General features: G+C 50.4%; 1 protein-coding gene across 4 annotated transcripts in view; it reads left to right on the top strand.

Annotated features, from left to right (window-relative positions):
* The window catches only part of DOCK1 (dedicator of cytokinesis 1), a 287,380-nt gene that overhangs the window by 12,755 nt on the left and 255,979 nt on the right, over positions 1-18,646 (top strand). The gene's annotated exons all lie outside the window — the stretch shown is intronic.

Raw genomic sequence — 18,646 nt, 5'->3', positions numbered from 1 at the left:
CCCACCTGCTGTGAGTCGACTTGGTTTGTGGCTCAACAGCGTGGCGTGGCCCATGTGGAATTTATGGGTTTTTAGTTTTCATTTATTCTTATTTTAAAAATTTATTTATTTTTTATTTTTCAGTGACAGTTGGCATCCAGTAGTGTATTAGTTTCAGGTGTACAGCATTGCTTTGTCTCGGGCGGACTCCTCATTGGCACAGGGTGACCGTAAGGGTGTGGGAAGTGTGAGACATTTCCTTAGGAATGTGGACTGGTGCACTGTAGCCTCGGGTGGGATGTTGCTGATTTTCATCTAGGATTTTCTGCTTAAGAAGTCCATGAAGTTGAGCAGTCATGCTATTAATACATTTCAGTGGTTTCTGGTCGGCGATCGCGTGGTTTTAATGTGGACGATGCTGTGTGTGGTGGGCCTGTGCAGCCCGCCGGGGTAGGGCAGGGGGCTGGAGCTCGGGATCGCTGTAGCCCAGAGGAATCCTGGCTGCCTTACAGGGAAAGCACCTGCCCGGGGGATGCAGATTGGGGCCGGTTCTTTAAAGGGCCTGCAGGGCTCTTCCGGGCCCAGCCTGGCCTCTGCCGCTGCTCCGGCATTGCTCTCTGACGGCCGGCCCGGCTGGGCCACGTCCTCACAGCTTCCCGAGTGCGAAGGTGTCCTGGTCTGTGAACCTGGAGTGCACCTGCCTCCCCTGCACCTCCTGCTGCCTTCCACCCTCTCCCCTCTTCTCTCTGCCTAACATCTTTCTGATCTCCCAAGGGGTGGGAAGCCCCCCTGGCACTTGCCTTCAGTCTGGTTAAGTTGCTCCTAGTGTGTGCTGCCCAAAGCATCCTGTGTATGGGAGTCCGTGGTTGCAGGCAGTGCTGCGGCCACCTGGATGGTGGGCCATGTCCGCTGGCAACCTGGACACCCGGCGAGGACAGAGACCCTATCTGCCCGGCCGTCTCTATGTCCCGGGTGTCCAGTGCTGTCCTTGGCGCGGGGCTGGTTGTTCCATGTGTTAGGCCAAACGAGGCTGATATGTTAAAATTCCAAAACCTTTTGATGATTTGTGAGTGCGCTGGTGCGGAACATTTGAAGTTGGGGCTGTTCTGGAAAGACTTGGCACACCTTTTCTGCCCGAGGCCAGGCAGTAAATTTTTTAGGCGTTCGCCTCTGTTGCAACGACTCATTTCTGCTGTTCTAGCCCCGGAGCAGCCACAGTGTGGCCTCGGTGCATGAGCCGGGTCCTGTCCCAGCGAGACTGGATTCATGGGCACCGAAGTTTGAATTCTGTATAATTTTTGTGTGTCATGAAATATTTTTGTATGTAAGAACCACTCCTAAGCTGTGGTTTGCAGACCTCCGGTCTGTGTGTTTACTACACATTAAGCTTGTGTTCAGTTTCTTCCCTGCCAAAGGCAGGAGTTCCCACTTAAAAGAGATAAAAACCATTGGTGTAAAATCAAAGACAATAATAAATAATTGCCTTATCTGTGTCCATTGCCCTCTGGGGGTGATGCGGAGGCTGGCTGGGCACATGCCCCGATCCTGCGGATCTGGCCTGGAGCAGCAGCAGAGGCAAGAGGGAGGAGAGAGCGGGCGCCATTCATGCTCCCTCCCCAATGCCCTTCTGTTGAAAGTCCTCCTTCTGTGTCATTTTTGCTTCTAATTTGGACATTTCCTTGTGGTCTTAGTGACCTACAAGAAATTTACCCAGTGAATTAAGCACATTTATAGGAGTGGTGGCTCACCCCGGGGCATTCGAGAACTCAGTGACTTGCCTTGTTCCTGATTTTGGTTAAACGGATGGGACTTTACTGAGAACGACTTAGAATAAGCCGGTCCCCTTAGGAGGAGGTCAGTGCTCTTCGAAACCACGGTGATTCTCCAAATTAGACAGCACAGGAAACCTGGGGCAGTTCATACTCAGGATAAACTTTCGGGGTGCCCATTTCAGTAAGCAAGCTCTTCATTCCAGGTGACTCATTCTGTAGTCCCCAGGGTTTGCGGAGCTGGTGCCTCAAGCAGAATTCGAATCTTACTGACACGGACTGGAGTTGCGATAACAGACAGCAGCTGTCTTTATCTTATCAGGGAAACCAAAGTGTCTGTTGAAGTGTAGTGACTCTGTTGTGTGGCTCTGTGAACTCGCGGAGGTCATCCTTCTGAGGGTGACTGGGTGTGATCATGAGACCACATATATGAGAATGCAGACAGACGGACAACCAACCAAAGTAATGATCAGCTGCACATGCACATTTCTCCATCGCAGTTTTTTTCAGAGTGATCTGTCGTTGTCGGGAGGGACAGTCTTCATAACATCCCTCGATTGGTTTCTCTGCCCAGCGATGCCACCAGAGGACATTTGGGCAGTTTGACCTCCAAGAGACTGTTTGGAGCTTCGTGGTTTTATTGGGATCTAGCAGACAGAGAGGAAGAGCAAGGTGGGTGGTGGGCCTTCTGTTCTGAGAGGAGATGCTATTCCATGAAAGAAGCCCCATGAAGAGGCAGACGAAAGAGATGACGTTTTGAGCGTAGGTTGCAGATTTCTAGACCCTGATGAAAATGTTCCTTTTGTGGTGCTAGTTTTGACGACTCAACCTTTAAAACACAAACACAAGACAGAATCAGTCAATCCGATAAGATCAACGGAGAAACTGGCGAAGTCACAGTTAAACAGGGTTTGTGGGCTTTGCCTGTCCTGGAAAACTTTCTCTTTCCCAACCAGCCTTTGCAGGCGGGGCGCTAACAGTTCAAAATCCCAGGTGATGATATCGCAGGTAGTGGTTCTATGCATGTCTTTTGAGCCCCTTTGGTTTAGTGTTCTGGGTGTGGGTGCCAAGGTACCTGGTGAGGGCAGAGGGTCAGGAGGGGGCGTGCTGGCCCCTGTGATGATTGCTCACTGTCCCCGTGCTCCCTGAATCCCTCCCGAGTGATGGGCACCAGGAGAGGTGCCCTGAGCCTCTCCGTTTGTTTCCACTGGAGCGAAGCCCACTCTCTTTCTGGTGGAAGTGGTGTGATGGATGCAGTTGGGAGCAGGTCGCCCAGTGTTACAATGGAAATGAATCTTGAAAGACCTATGCGCGTTAGAATCGGAAAGTAATGGATGACACTGCTCCTTATGTCTGGTTTGCGGGGAGTTACTTTGATGGAATGAGCTGGCCTCCAGGGATCAGGCATCTCTGGGAACCGGGACCTGTGCTGAAGCAGAGAAATATCACCCTGCTTATGCTTCCTGTAAATACACTCAGCATTACAGAAATTCATTAAAAGATAACCATGATCTGTCCTCTTGGGAAGCTGTAATGGAAAGGAGGGGGTAGCCTATGATTCCTCTGGCCGCATCTTTATTTACAAGGCGTTTCTTTCCAGAAAATGCTTAAATAGAGGATATGTTTTGCAACCTCAGTATCGATTCTTTAGTTTTCATGAGCACTTGTGATTTTAATTGCTATCCTAAAAAACATCGATTTCCTTTCCTTTTTCACCTTGAAATGATCATTAAAGACAAACAAACAAAAGGCTTAAGGCCTTCTTTGCTTTACTTTCTTTGAAGGGCTACTTTTTCTGGGATCAGAAGCACAGACTCTGGAGCCAGACTGCCAGGGGTCAAATCCCAGCTCTGGCACTGACTAGCTGGGTGACCTTAGGCAAATGAAACCCCGTGCGCCTCCGTTTCTTCGTCTGTCAGGTGGAGATAATAATAGTGGTCTTGGCAACAGGGGTGCAAATTAGTATGTACTAAGTTTGTTTAAGTTTGCAGCCATTAATGGATTTTGCCTAAGTTTATGCATTCAGTAAATATTTACCAAGTGCCTACAAAATGCCACTCGCTGGGCTGAGCTCAGGGAGACAGTGTGGTAAATGCTAGGAGGGAGAAAGGGCAATCATGGAAGGCTTCCCGGGAGAAGCACCATTTAGTGGGTGATTTGAAGAATAGGTGTGAATCAGTGAGATGGAGAAAGGTAGGCAGGAGCAGTGTAAGTTATCTGAAGGACCAGAGGCAGGGGACAGTTGCGACTTTGGAGTTCAGCCAAGATCATTCTGAGGATGAGAGGGGACAGGACAGAATGACATACAAGATGAGGCAGGGTAGTCAGCTGGGTCTTCCTGAGCCTCCCTGAGGGATCTGACTTTATTCGCAGACCAGTGAGTAGTGAGTTATTGAAGGGTTGAAGGTGGAGAGGAACACGGCAGGTTCTGTTGTAGAAAGATCCCTGCGCAGTGGTGTGTAGGACAGGAGGGAGAGGAGGTGGGAGGTTAGGCGGCAGCAGTGCAGGTGGGACGCGATGGTGGCCTGGAGCTGGGAGAAGCAGATGGATCTGGGAGGTCTCTGCTGTGCTCTGTGATGAGCCGTCCCCTCCGTTTGGAAGGGCAAATGGACAGACCCAGGGACTGCTGGGTTGGCCAGAACACAGTTTGTAGAGTTGGGAGTCAAAGATGGTGACAGAGGCTGGCGTAGGTGACTGTGCAGGAGTCTGAGGAGCGAGAAGGAGCTAAGGTCACAGAATCCTGAGCGCGTCAGCCTGAAGGGCCTGAGAAGGAGAAGCCTGGAGGGGAGAGCCCAGGGAAGATACCACCCCAGGAGGGGCAAGTGGCCTGGAAGGAAAGACTGAAAGAAAGACACAAGAATTTCCTTTGTCTGGATGTCTTTGACCTGTAGAGTTGGGAGCCTGGGGGGGCTGGGTGGCCTCAGAGATTAGTCTGGGAGGGGAGGTTAGCTGGACCAAGGTGTATTCTGGGGACGGCCCTGGGGGTGGAGGTGGAGGTTATGCTGAGGAATCCCAGCTCCCCCAATTCATGTCTCTGTTGGTTATCAAGTGCAGAGCAACACGCGGCACCGAGACAGTGATTGAAAACCACCTTTGATATCTCACAGCTCTGGGGTCAGGACTCAGGGTGTGGCTTTGCCTGGCCCTGCACCTTAGGCTCTCTCATGAGGCTGCATTTGGGGCCGAGGTACTCCCAGGGTTCACGTGGGTCGGGCAGGACCAAGCTCATGCTTGGTTTTCGGGCAGGGTGGCGCAGTGGCTGTAGCCGGAGGTCCCTGCAGTTTTTAGCCATATGGGCCTCACTGTAGGACAGCTCCCGATACAGCAGCTGGTTTGTATCAAAATGAGTAAACAGTGTGTGAGAGAGAAGCCAGACCCTCTTACAACCGAATCGCAGAAGCAATGTCCTGGGACCTGCCACACTTCCGTGGCTAGAAGTGAGCCACTAGGTCCCGCCCATATTTAGAGGGAGGGGTCCACACAGAGCATCGCCCCCAGGGGGTGGGGATCATGGTGGCCTTCTTGGAAGCCTGTTCCTCCCAGCCTCTGAGTTTTGTGTCCTGACCTTTGGGATGTCCTGGGGACCCCACCCCATAGGCTGTCCCCGGTACCAGCCCACGGCTCTGCCCACTCCTGGATGATTGTACAGGAAGCATGCGCAGGCAAACCACACCTACGTTTCACTGATACTGTGATTGAAAGGAAGATAATCTTTGGAAAAAGGGAAGATTACATCATGGGGATCTTTTCTGCAATATCATACTTGAATGGGTTAACCCTTGGGGCCGGGGAAGGGTCATCCCTCCTGAGCCACAGGTCAGGCCATCCTGCCTGTGGGTTCGGTTGGGTTATCAGGAGCACATCTGTCCTGTCCTGTCCTGTCCTGTCCTGTCCTGTCCTGTCCTGTCCCGTGGGCATAGTGTGGATGGATGGAGACGCTCCCTGGACTGAACACCCAGGCTCCTCGCCACCCCAGGGTGTTCCGGGGACCCTTCAGCCATTATGGTTCTAGGAGCCCCACGTATTCTCAGAGCTGTGCCGTGTGTTCTCTGGGACAGCTACCTCGGTCTCCTGTTATCCTGAAAATAGATAAACGTTCATTTACACCCACTGGCGACTGGCCAGACCACTGTGGGCTGCGATACTCCTGGTCTGTGGAATGAGCGGGTGAAATGCCTCGAATGCTTCTCAGGGCTGGTCATCCGCCCGCGTTTACAGTTTCAAGTTGTGTCTTACTGTCCACATTACAACTTGTGCACCAGGCCGGGCTGGTGGAGCCCAGAGGGGCACTCCTGAGAGGCGCTGGGCCTGTGGTTCAGGCTCTGCTCCCCTGGCGGGCAGTGGCGTCAGCTGTGGGACCTCAGACAAGTTACTTGGCCTTGGCAGGTTTGTTTTAAAGCCTGACCGCTCCTCCCCCACCCCTCTCCCTCTTTCCCTCCCTCACTTCCTTTTGGTTCATAGCCGGACTTCCTCTTGCCATAGGAATCTGTGCAGGGTTATTGCATTTCCCTCTTGTCAGGGGAATTACCACTTCGAAGTGGGTTCCTGGAAGCAGAGCCTGAGCCTGAGGTCCTGGGGGTCCTGGGCCAAGTGGGAGGGCCTCAGAGACACCTGGAGGGTGAGGGACATGGACAGGACAGAAGCAGCCCTCAGCCTGACCCACAGGGAGCTCCGCCTGTGGAGAGTGAGCGCCTCGGATGTGGTCCTCTGAGGCTGGGGCCTGGCCTTCTGTGTGCCTGTATCTGCCAGTCCCTGGCTGTAGGTCATCCCAGGTGGGACCTTCTGTGTTCCTGTGTCAGCCAGTCCAGGGGCCCAGATCCCTGACTCTTGCCCAGGCCTCCCTCCCTGCACACAACCTCCTACCCTTCATAACTGCCCTGTCTCCCCTGACCCGGGGACCCGGGGCACCCTTATGGGTCTTGCCCACCCTTGCCTGGTGGTTGGTGGGTCCTGACAGGGAGGGAGAGCTTTCCTTGTTCGCCCTCCCCTCCCTTCGCTCCATGCCTGGCACCCTGGGTCCCTTTGCCCTGGTTTGCTGACCAATCCCGGTTGAGACCTGAAACGTTTGTTGCTTGTGCACCGGGGGCTAGGCCCTGGGGATGTGACAGGAGATTAATAGGCCCCCCACTGCTCTTCTCCTGTGGCTCTGTCTGGTCAGGGAGGTGGGAGCCTCAGGATGGCCCCTCAGCCATGCAGTGCCTTTGAGAATTACAGAAAGGTGTCTCCTTGGGGCAGACACTCTGCTTGGCAAGCAGAAGGTGGGCTGGATTTCAGCTCCGACCTGCCCCTTTAGACCTGAGCCTTTGTGCAGTCAGTAGCCTACCCACCTGCACGTGGTGGTCTTGAACGCATAGGTGGGAGAGAGAGGGTGTGCCTGCGATAGGATCTGTCCTTGTGGAACCCTGTCTCCCTGGAGTGTTGGTAGCTTTCCTGCTTTATTGCAGAAGAGCCGGGCAGAGCTGGGACACGGATGGATGTCTCCGTGTGACAGGAGCATGGGGTAGTGAATGTCCTTTTTCTGTAATAACTATTCATTCACGTTAGACAGGAAAATGTGGGCGTTTGACGGATGCTGGAAGGATCTGGAGGGGGAAGGTATTACTAGAGAATATTTCACCTAAAAAGGACTTGGTGACAAGGTTTGCTTGTGACAGTCCTTGTGTGATTAGATGATATTTCGTGTGACTTTTGCTTTGACATCTTTCCGCCTGGTTTTATAAGAGCTATTCAGGGGCTGCCAGAGGGAGAGGGGCCCTGTCCAGCTGCCCGGTGTTCTGTAGCTGCGCCCACGCTTGGCTCCAAAACCTGAGGTTCCCGCCTCCCAGACCTGAGACTGAGCAGGCAACTTTACATCTCTGAGCCTCAGTTTTTTTACCTGTGAAGTGGGGATGATCATAGTCATACCCGTCTTGTGAGTTTTTTTGATAGTTATATAATTCTTGAGAAGCAGGCAACAGGGGCAGTTCATGGTCAGGGTTAATAGCTGTCATTGTAGATTGGACTGGTTGTGTTTTGGAGACCTGGCTTAAAATTAGAGTTCTGTCGCAGCACGTCTGGATCAGACACATCTCCGTTTTTGGCCCGAGGCAGGTGGTTTGAGGTTTGAGCTCTCAGCATAGGAATCCTGTCTTGTTTGTCCACCTGCCCCCTTGGTGCTCACCTGAGACCTTGGGGATACATGTTTCTCCTTGCTAGAGTGGGTGGCTGATCGCCTTCAAGGCTCAGGAGAGCACTTGCTTGTGGGGGAAGCTTGGCCAGAGATGACAGAGAAGGGCAGTGTCTCCTCTAGACTGGGGTTCCGTTCATGGGGTTCATGGAATTGTTTCATCTTGTCTCAAGGGCTTTCTGGAGTGAGGGCTGTGTGGCCTCTGACGCTGTCCACAATTGTCACAGCCCCTTTGAAGCAAAAGGGAGCTGGTTCTTGAGGCGGCATCTGAGGCCCTTGTTTGTGGGGTGGCAGCATAGTGGTTCTTTGTTTGCCAGGCGCAGAGCATCCGGAGAAGGCTGTTCTCCCAGCCAGAGGTCACGTGATGCCCACGGCCTCCTCCCCCTGTTCTTTGCTCAGAGCTTGATGTGCAGAAATGGGGGTATTGTTGGTACCCATATCATGGGGCTAGTGTGGGGTGAAAGGGGCAAATGCATGATGTTTTAAGCGCACTGTCGGGTCTTAGTAAGTGCAAAATGAAAATTAGCTGTGGTTATTCCCATGTTAATGATGGTTGAGATGATGGTGGTGGTGATGGTGTGGTGGTTGGTGGAGTAGTTGACAGTGGAGATAGTAATGGTGGTGGTGGTGGTGATGGTTGTGTTGATGGAGCTATGTTGGTGGTGTTGGCGATGGTATTGGAGGTGATGGTGTTGTTATTGGTGTTCGTGATGGAGATGTATTGGTGGTGTTGGTGATGGAGGTGATGGTGTTATTGGTGGTGGTGATGGAGGTGTTGGCGGTGATGGTATCGGTGGTAGTGTTGATGGAGGTGTATTGGTGGTGTTGGCGATGGAGGTGTTGGCGATGGTGGTGGAGGTGATGGTGTTATTGATGATGGTGGTCGCAGTGAGTAGTTTCCTATCTTTCTCACCAAATGCCTGTGGGAAATAGATCTCATGGAAACTGTGAGAGTAGGATGTCCCTTATTTGTAGATGGGAATTTTCCTAGGAAACGGTTTTGGTGGCAGAAATAATTTTTTATGTGCATTGGGGTTGGAGGGGTGCTGTGGCCTCCAGTGGTCCGCATAGTGCTATCTAGAGCACACTGGGTGAGTCAGATGCAACAACAGGGAACTGAGTGTTTTCTGTATCAGCCTGATGGAGCTTTAAATGTTAAAAACGAAACAAAGAAATGGTCAATTTTTTCTCGGTGCATTAAGAAAAAATTCTGAGGGGATGCTGTGTGTTGGGTGGTGCAGACACATCGCGGTGCCGCCTCGGGGTGGACGGCCCTGCTGTCCGCTCACCCTCTTCTGCGCTTGTCCTGTCCAGCAGCAACTCTGTGACCAGGCAAGCTGGCTTTATAGCCTCTTGCTAAGTGTTTCTCATCTCCCGCTAAGTATTTCTACCACGGAGCAAAAGCAATTTTATCACGTGCTGTATTGTTATAGGCAGTTGAAATGACTATTAAAATATAACAGAGCTCTTCAGGCTCACGGGGCTCGGCTGGGAAGCATTGCCCTGCAGGACGGGCCCCTCGCCCTGCCCGGGAAACCCCGCAGCCGCGGCCCATCTGCAGGCCCGAGACCTGTGGTCACACAGCACCCCGCATGGACTTTTTAAAAAAATTATGGTAAAATATGCACAACATAAAATGTACAGTTCAGCAGCATAAGTGCATTGACATTATTGCACAACTATCACTACCGTCCATCTCCAGAACTATTTCGTCTTGCAAAACTGACACTGTGTACCCATTAAACACTAGGTCCCCGTCTCCCCCAGCCCCTGGCAACCACCACCGCATGTTCTGTCCCTATGAATTTTACTACTAAAGGTGCCTCACGTAAGTGGGATCATACAGTATTTGTCCTTTTGCGACTGGCTTATTTCACTTGGTGCAGCGTCCTCAAGGTTCATCCATGTTGTATCATGTGTCAGAAGGTCATTCTTTTTTAAGACCGAAAAGTGTTCCGTCGTGTGTATAAACCACATTTTGTCCATCTGCCCGTTGATGAGACTCGAGGTGCGTCCGCCTGTGGCTGTTGTCGGTCGTGCTGCTGTGAACGTAGGTGTACAATGCTCTCCTGTTCTGTTCTTTTGGGCCTATCCCCAGAAGTGGAGTTGCTGGGTCGTATCCTAACGGCACGTTAATTTTTTGAAGCACCAGCAAACTGCTTTCCACGGCAACCACCGTCTCACGTTTCAGCAGCAGTGCACAGGATTCTGACTGTTCCACATTGGGAGCAACACTTGCTGTTTTCTGCTCTTTGCAGGGATGATAGCCATCCTAATCGTCTTGAAAATTTAAGTATTTAAGTATTATTTATTTAAATCCTCACCTGTGGATATTTTTTCCAGTAATTTTCAGAGAGTGTGGAAGGGAGGAAGCAGGGAGAGAGACACATCGATGTGAGAGAGACACATCAATTGGTTGCCTCCCACACGAACCCCGACCTGGGCCAGGGATTAAACCTACAACTGAGATATGTGCCCTTGACCAGAAATTGAACCCGTGACCCTTTGGTCTGTGGGCCAAACCTTCAGGGCAAAATTTAAATTAAAAAAGTTTTTATTCAGTTCAGGGAGAGGGAGAGAGAGAAACATCAATGATGAGAGAGGGTCGTTGGTCGGCTGCCTTGAATTTCTATATTGACTTGTTAAGTGATTGAATCAGCCCACATCTGGGGCACTGTGGGTGCCCTCCTCTGTTAAGATGCAGGGCAGGTGAGAAGGAAAGGTGAGAAGGGCATGGATAAAGCACCTTCGTGTTTCCGAGAGTTCTTCATGGACCCGGCAGCTGGTGGCGGGCGACTGTCTCACGGCTCCACCTGAGAACTATTTCTTGGGCACCTGTTCTGTGGCCGGCGCAACCAGCAGTTTTCCCAGGGTGGGCCCAGGGCACTGTTGCGTTTATATGAGCTTCCACCTACCTCTGGGAGTGGGAATGACAGGGGAAGTTTCCCTGCAGGTGGTGGGCCACCTGGAGAACCAAGCCAGGTGAAGGGGGGCCACCGCTCATGAGAGTGAGTGACTATGGGGGGGGGGGGGCTGTTGCGGCAAGTGTGGCCCCGGACTCCACAGAACCCATCGCTTGAGACTTCGGGCTGAAGCCCAGTGAGAGTAGTTGGGGAACATGACAAAGCGGCGTTATCATTTAGTATCAAACAAACGGACCTCCGCCCGCGTCTTCTCCTTTCTCCTGTGTGCCCCTGTGGGCCTGGCTCGCTCCATTCCCCAGCTCTCAGGCCTGTGCTCACTGTGCCCTTTAGGTGGAACCTGTTTGACCGGTGGGGGGAAGTGCAAGTCCTGGCCTTGTTTATAGCAGAGAAAGTAAGGCCTGCATCACATCAAACATCCAGCGGGTCCTGGCTGCCCCCGGTCCTCAGCGGGACCAGCCCCGGGGCCTGGAGTCCCCCGGGCTCAGGCCCCACCTGGCTGGCTGGTCTGCAGGTCCCAGCTGCCCGGAGGGGGTGGGGTTTGCAGGCCCTGTCCCCTGGGTCACTGTGAAGGGCCCAAGCCTGGGGGGTGGGGGGTATGGTTCCGGCTATTTCACCATCATATATTTTCCTAAATTACAGTAACCCTTCTGCCTTGAGAAGGATGATTAAAGAGATTAAACCTTTCCCCCATCTCATCTGTACACCTCTTTGCTGCCGAACAAAATTAAATGCAAAAAGAGATAATTTTCAGGTCAGCTAAGTCTTATCTTATTTGAGGGTGGATTTGCAAAGACCTTCAGTAATGAGGTCGATGGCTTTCCATCTCAGCATCGACTCTGACGGACAAAAGTGTTGAAACGCAGAGTCTTGTTTTTCCTTTCATGGAAAAAAATAAAAATAAAGCCAACATTCACCCACAGCCCAGCCTGTTTCCTAAGGAACCTGCATGTTTTGGGCACTGTGACCTCTTGGACCAGATAGAAATAAGATCCTTGCTGGCTGGTTGTGAATAAGGCATAGGGTGGTAATTTATTCTGAAGAAAGGTATTAAAATATCTTTGAATTGTGTCTATCGCTTCAATTAGAATTTGAGAAGAGGCTCTTTTACATATTTCTTTTCACACGCTTATCTTCACCACCCCTCCCCTACCTGTTCCCATCCAAAAGGCAAAAAGAAATGTTGAATAACAGAGGATGGTGGTTACTTATCTTACTGTGCCCTCCCCTCTATTTAGATGAGTTCCGTGATTCTAATATCCAAATATTGCATGAAGTCCTGCCTCAGGGGATTTATGGGCAGAGAAACAATCTCTCTATTCCTAAGAAAGATAGGAACCCAACAGGAGTAACGGTGAATTTGAAAGCGGTACCCTTTTTAGAAATGTGGATATGCGCACACGCACTCTCACGAGGCACCAGAAGTGTTTTTCGACCTTGAGCCCATGACCTCCGGTTTCCCCTTGGTTCTTCTGGGTTGAACCCACTGGGCGTGTGTGTGTGGACCATTGAGTGTCTCACAGCTCCCGGTGAAGGAGATGCGAAATCCGTAAGGAACTTTCCTCACCTACTTTACCAGCCTTTCCTTTAATTCATTGCATCTTTTTTATTACGGTAAAGCAGACTTAATGTAAATTGACCATTTTGACCATTATTTGGTGTTCAGTTCGGTGCCATTAAGCACAGTCACGCCGTGGCAGCCATTAGCAAGGCAAGGCGCTTCTGCATCTTCCCCAACTGAAACGCTCCACCCATGAAACATTAACTCGCCCTCGCCCTCCACCTTTGTCTCTATGAGTGTGGCTATTCTGGTGCCTCGTATTTGTGGAATTATACACTATCTGGCCTTTTGCGCCTGGCCTATTTCATTGAGCGTAACGTCTTCATAGGCCAGACTTCCGCTCTGAGGCTGAATAGCTTTCATTGTATGCACAGACCATATTTTGCTTATACATTTGTGTCCGTGATGGACACTTGGGTGGTTTCCACCGTTCAGCTACTGTGCATGATACGGCTTGAACACAGTTGTACAAATATCTGTTCAGGTCCCTGCTTTCAGTTCTTTCTGCTGCGTACCCAGAGAGGACAGCTATAATCTGATTTTTCCTGCACTGTACTTCCCGGCTGTGAAGGGTTGCAGGCCGTGGGCTGACTTCACTCCCTGGGGCAGCACTGTGCTCAGCTCATCTTTCTAACCCCAGCCCCAGCTCACTGCTAGACCAGAGCAGGAGCCCGACAGAGTCTCGGGAACTACTGAGGGTGTTATCGGCATGGGCCAGATAAACGTGTAGGGTTTATGGGACTCGAGAACAGACGGACAGCCCTTTAGGACGAAGCCCTGCAGGGGCACAGACAGGGCCTTGCCTGGTCTCCTGGGGAGGGGGCCTACGTCTTCCCCAGCCCCGGGAAGATGTACGCTGGGGAGCATTGTTTGCCGCGTGAAGGCAAGGCAGAGGGGATGAGATCAGAAACAGCAATTCATTTTCACAAATTGACTTTTTAAAGAATTAATTAACTTTTAAATCGCTCCTTGAAATCCTGTGGTCATGTGTTAAGAGGACAGGGTGTGGGATGGAGGAGGTGAGCTGGGCAGACTTCCAGGAGTCACGGTGGTGGGGCTCATGCCTCGGGTGCTTTGGGGAGGCTTAGGACCTGAGTGCTGATGGCACATTAGCTCGTTACATGGAAGAGACCAAACCAGAGTCAGGAGAGCTAATACCGTGTCTCTCTTTCCTCTTGATCAAATAAATCTTGGTCTCCCAGATCTTTCTGTAAAGGGCAAGATCATTTCGAAGAGAAACAAGTGATACAGCTTTTTCTTTCACTCTGTGGCCAACCTCACACAAAGGAATATTTTGTGATCTGGTTAAATTCAGTGAATTTTGGTTGAGTGCCTGCAAGGTATGGTGTTAGCTCCTGTGGAAAATCCAATGATTAGTAAGAGTTTGCTCCCCACAAGGGGTTTGGTCTAGAGGGACAGAGATAAGCAACTCCAAGGCTGTGGGATGTGACAGAGCCTATAGGAAAGGGCTGCGGCCAGCAGTTAATTCAGGTATGCGTGCACCTGTTTTCGGTCAAGGGCAAAAGTCAGAATTCAGTAAGGATCTGCAGAAGGATGTGAAATTAGAGGCTGGCCTTGCACAGAACAGGGGTCTTCAGAGGTGCAGGAGGAGGGGCCTTCCCAGGGGGTGGAAGTGGCTAATGGCAGGGCCCGGGGCTGGGGGGAGGTGGAGTGGGGAGAGAGAGGAGATTGGGTCGAAGTCAGATCTCACCGGAGGACTTTGAATGTTGTGCCGGATAATTTAGCGGCTATTCAGAAAGCCGGGGGAAATGGTGCAGCGTTTTAGGCTAAGAGTTTAAAAAGATAACTCCGGTGATGGAGAGAAAAGAGCTTTTATACAGTTAATATAAGTTTAGCTGGGAGACCAGCCAAAATAGCCTTTCCTCTCCGGGAGAGATGATGAAGACTGGAGCCCGGCAGGGTGGGGTGGTGGAGACAGTCTGGAGGAAGCACCTGGGTCCCAGGGCTGCTGAATTCACTGTGACACCCCGAGCAAGTCCCACCTGCTCTCTGTGGGACTCTGTTAAATGGCTGGGTGGCTTGTAGTGTTTGTTTTTTCCCCCCCTAATGTCAGAGTAGTCAGGTAGGTTTGTTTTTCCCTTAAAAGGGATTACGTTTCCTCCAATTCTTTTTCTGCACCGATCAGGATGATTCTGTGATATTTGTAGCCTTTGACTCGGATAATCGATTGGTTTAACATGGGAAACCCAACCTTGCGTTTGCGGAGTGACCCCAAGGCGAGTTCTGTGTGAGGAACGAGAAGTCCCTTAGCCCCACGCTGTGGACAGGGGTGGGCTGTAGGGGTGCATGGACCCGGTTGCCTGCCGGGGAACCCCAAGCTGAGCGGGTGCCTGCTCCGCGGCCTTGCACAGTGAATACGTAGACCCCAGAGCGCCCCTTTTACATCCTCTGTCACACCTCCCTGTGTTTCCTAGTGCTGCTGTAACCCCACCCCACAGCTTCAGGGGCTTCACACAACACAACCTTACACACTTACCGTTCTGGTTCTGGAGGTCAGAAGCCCTGGACTCAGGGTGCAGGCCGAGCCGGTTCCTTCTGGAGTCTCGCGGGGAGAGCCCATTGGCCTTGTCTTTCCCAGCCTGTGGAGGTGCCCACATCCCTTGGCTTGTGGCCCCTTGCTCCCTTCGACTGCAGCTGCCCTCATCTCCTCTCCGACCCGGCCCTCCCGTCTCCCCCTTATGTAGACCCTTGAGATTACACTGGGCCCAGGTGGGTGATCCAGGATGAGTATCCCATCTCAAGACCCTTAACCTAGTCACACCTGCCATGTAAGGTGCCATCCTTACAGCGTCTGGGGTTTCGGACGTGGATGGCTTTGGGGACCACTGTTCTATCTACCACACTTCCCTCTTCCCTCCCACCCCCTTGTCCAATAATCTTAAAAAGTTGAGTCTTTTGTTTTGACTTTAATATAGGACTGTTTAGAAAGCGAATCTAAGAAGAACAGAATGTGGGGGGCTGGGCAGCCAGGGTTGTGGTCCAAGGATCACGCTCTGTCGTTTGGGGTCACGTGCATAAACCCCCGGAGGCCCATCATCCATAAAATCAGAGGTCCTAAGGCTCACCGCATAGTTAAATCTGGTTTCTGTATACATGTATGGGATTTTCTCAACTGCTTTCACCTGCCTACTTCAGAAATGGGGGACAGGTGCATCAGGGTTTCTGCACATGTTCCTCACAGGTCCACGTGGGCCTGGGCGCATTTATGGTGGACGCGTTCATTTTATTTAATTTTTATTCTTTCTGACATGTTTATTTTTCCATGTCTGTAACAGAATTGGCACGCTGGCAGAGATGCTGTTAAGGGCGGTGATAAATGCATTTATGGCTCCTCTAGGCCTGGGAGTATGGTTTTGCTGAGTTGGGAAAGGCCAGCATATGCTCTGAGCCTCCTGTACCTAATGCAGTTGTTTCTCGTTAAAGATTCACCATAAAATGCTAAATAAACCTAAGTAACTACTAATAACCATTTATGTCAGTCGAGGCCATTAGTTTTTATGAATTTTGGTGAAAATACAGGAAAATACCTGTGAAAACGGAGTTTTCTACATATACGTGGCTTTTGATGTATTAGGGTTCCTGCTAACATGTGACAGGGTGCTGGCTCCGGCTTTTAAAAAAGGATTCTGGTAGCAATAGAAGCTTTTACTGCAGTAAAAACAAACACTCCCGACCACAGTGAGAGCCTCGACCATGTACTGTGTGTGGTTCACTGCAGGACCCCCATTTCGCCAAGTCACCAGATCCATCAGTGGCGCGATTTTAAGACACAACATGCACACAATCCCGTGAGGTGTAGGAATTGATATCCTTGTTTTGCAGACGGGAGCTGATGACCGAGAGGGTGGGTCATTGGCTGGAGGTCATGAGGTCTTCAGGGGTAGAGGCTTCTCCCTGCATGTTGTGTGGCTCCAGAGTCCATGGGCATGAAAACCAGGGAGGCCGCATGCGCCTGAGAGACGGGACTGCTGGCACGTCGGGGGCTCAGTGATGGAGCTGAGGACAGGGGTCGTGTGTGCTGTGGTGCTGGGGATGTTTGGAAAAGGGGGTTGAAAGAGCAAACATAGTTGGACCTGGTTTCCTGGAAGAGGTTGCACCTGGGGGAAGACCCAGCTGGCGAGGGAAGGCTACCCTGGCGCACCCAGGTGCGGGATGGGTTGGCGTCTTTCTCTCAGGGTGGGCAGTGAGGTGAGGTGGCCAGGTGCTGGAGGGCTCACCACACCACTGAGGGAGTTTGCACATGACATGAACAGGGAGAATTTTAGAGATGGACACAGGAAAGGTGCCACGTAGGGTCAGCCTAGTCTGGCAGGGTGTTCAGGATGGATGGACGAGAAATTGATCAGGCTCTTGGAGATGAGTTTTACGGGGAGGATGACATTTTAGGTGGAACCCATTGGGAAGGAGGGACATTCCTGTACCTCTGTATATATATATATTTTTTAAATTGAGACTGGGCTAATTGAATAATTTTTGGCTCTCTGACACTTTTTAACGTCTTTTTCTCACGGTGACAGTTCTTTTATCCCATAATGTGTGAGCACAAATGTGGTCTGAATTTAATGGAGTCACGTTTTTAGGCGCTCATCTCGGAGGAGTAGGGGCGGATTTGTGCCAGGATAAGGATTTTGATTTTAGAGATGTGTCGCGCATTGCTGGTTTTAAGGATCTCTTCTCAATGCTGGGCATATTTTTGCCTGTTTGATTGTAACATAGCTCCCTGGCTTCATATCAACATTGGTTGTATGATTTTTTGAAAACCAACTTGGTTTCCCAGCAAGAGGAAGACAATCCAATTAAAAAATGGGCAAAGGACCTGAATAGACGCTTCTCCAAAGAGGACATACAGATGGCCAAGAGACACATGAGAAAGTGCTCAACATTGCTAATGATCAGAGATGCAGATTAAAACCACAATGAGGTATCACTGCACACCTGTCAGAATGGCTCCATCAACAAATCAAACGACATGTGCTGGCAAGGGTGTGGAGAAAGGGGAACCTGGTGCACTGCTGGTGGGAATGCAGACGGGTGCAGCCACTGTGGAAAACAGTGTGGAGGTGCCTCAAAAAATTAAAAATGGAGCTGCCATTTGACGCAGTGATTCCACTTCTAGGAATGTACCCTAAGAATCCTGAAACACTCATCAGAAAGAACATGTGCACCCCTATGTTCATAGCAGAGCAGTTTACAACAGCTAAGATCTTGAAACAGCCCAAGTGCCCACCAGTAGATGAGTGGATAAAAAAGCTGTGGGACGTTTACACCATGGAATACTACGCAGCTGTGAAGAAGAATCTCGTACCATTTGGGACAGTATGGAGGGACCTGGAGAAAATTATGCTAAGTGAAATAAGCCAGGCAGAGAAAGACAAACGTCACACGATCTCGCTTATACGTGGAATCTAAAGAACTTAATAAACTGATGAACAGAAATGATTCAATGACATGGGGCATGGATCAGACAGGAATCTCAGAGGGATGGATGGGGGCGGGTGGGTGGAGGGGGAAAGAGTAACCAAAGAACTTATATGCATATGGGCACAACCCAAGGACAGGAACAGTGGTGTGGAGAGGGACTGGGGAGGGGGGTGGGGCGGGGTGGAATGGGTCAGTGGGGAGAAAAAGAGACACCTGTAATATTTTGAACAACAACAACAACAAAAAATTAAAAAACCAAAAAAACAAAACCAACTTGGTTTCCTAAGTGTTTTCAGTCCGGGTGTAATTGATTCATAGTTTAGGAAGAAGTCATCTAATGAAAAATTCTATTAATGGAAATATAAGATAGTATATCAAGTGATAATGAAAATAGTATCCTCAGTTTTCTTCCTGTTATAAATATTATTCAGCCATAAAAAGAATGAAGCCTTGATACAAGGTACAACATGTAGGAACCTTGAAAACATCTAAATAAAAGAAGCAAGACACCCAAGGACAGTATTGTATGATTCCATTTATGTGAGGTGGCTGGTTATCAGGTTATCAGGTTCTGGGTTATCGGGGGCTCGGGGGAGGGCTGAGTGGGGAGCGATTGCTTAATGGGTATGGGGTTTCTGTTTGGAGTGATGAAAGATTTTGGAAACTAATAGTGGTGATGGTAGCACAGCATTTGAATATAGCGAATGTCACTAAATTATATACTTAAAAATGGTTAAAAAGGCAAATTTTACATCATATATATTTTACCACAATAAAAAAAATCACTTAATGGTTGTCTGGTATCATG

This window comes from Miniopterus natalensis, chromosome 14 (assembly GCF_054644295.1).
Source record: "Miniopterus natalensis isolate mMinNat1 chromosome 14, mMinNat1.hap1, whole genome shotgun sequence".
Taxonomy (NCBI): domain Eukaryota; kingdom Metazoa; phylum Chordata; class Mammalia; order Chiroptera; family Miniopteridae; genus Miniopterus; species Miniopterus natalensis.
This window is presented reverse-complemented; position numbering and strand designations above follow the sequence as displayed.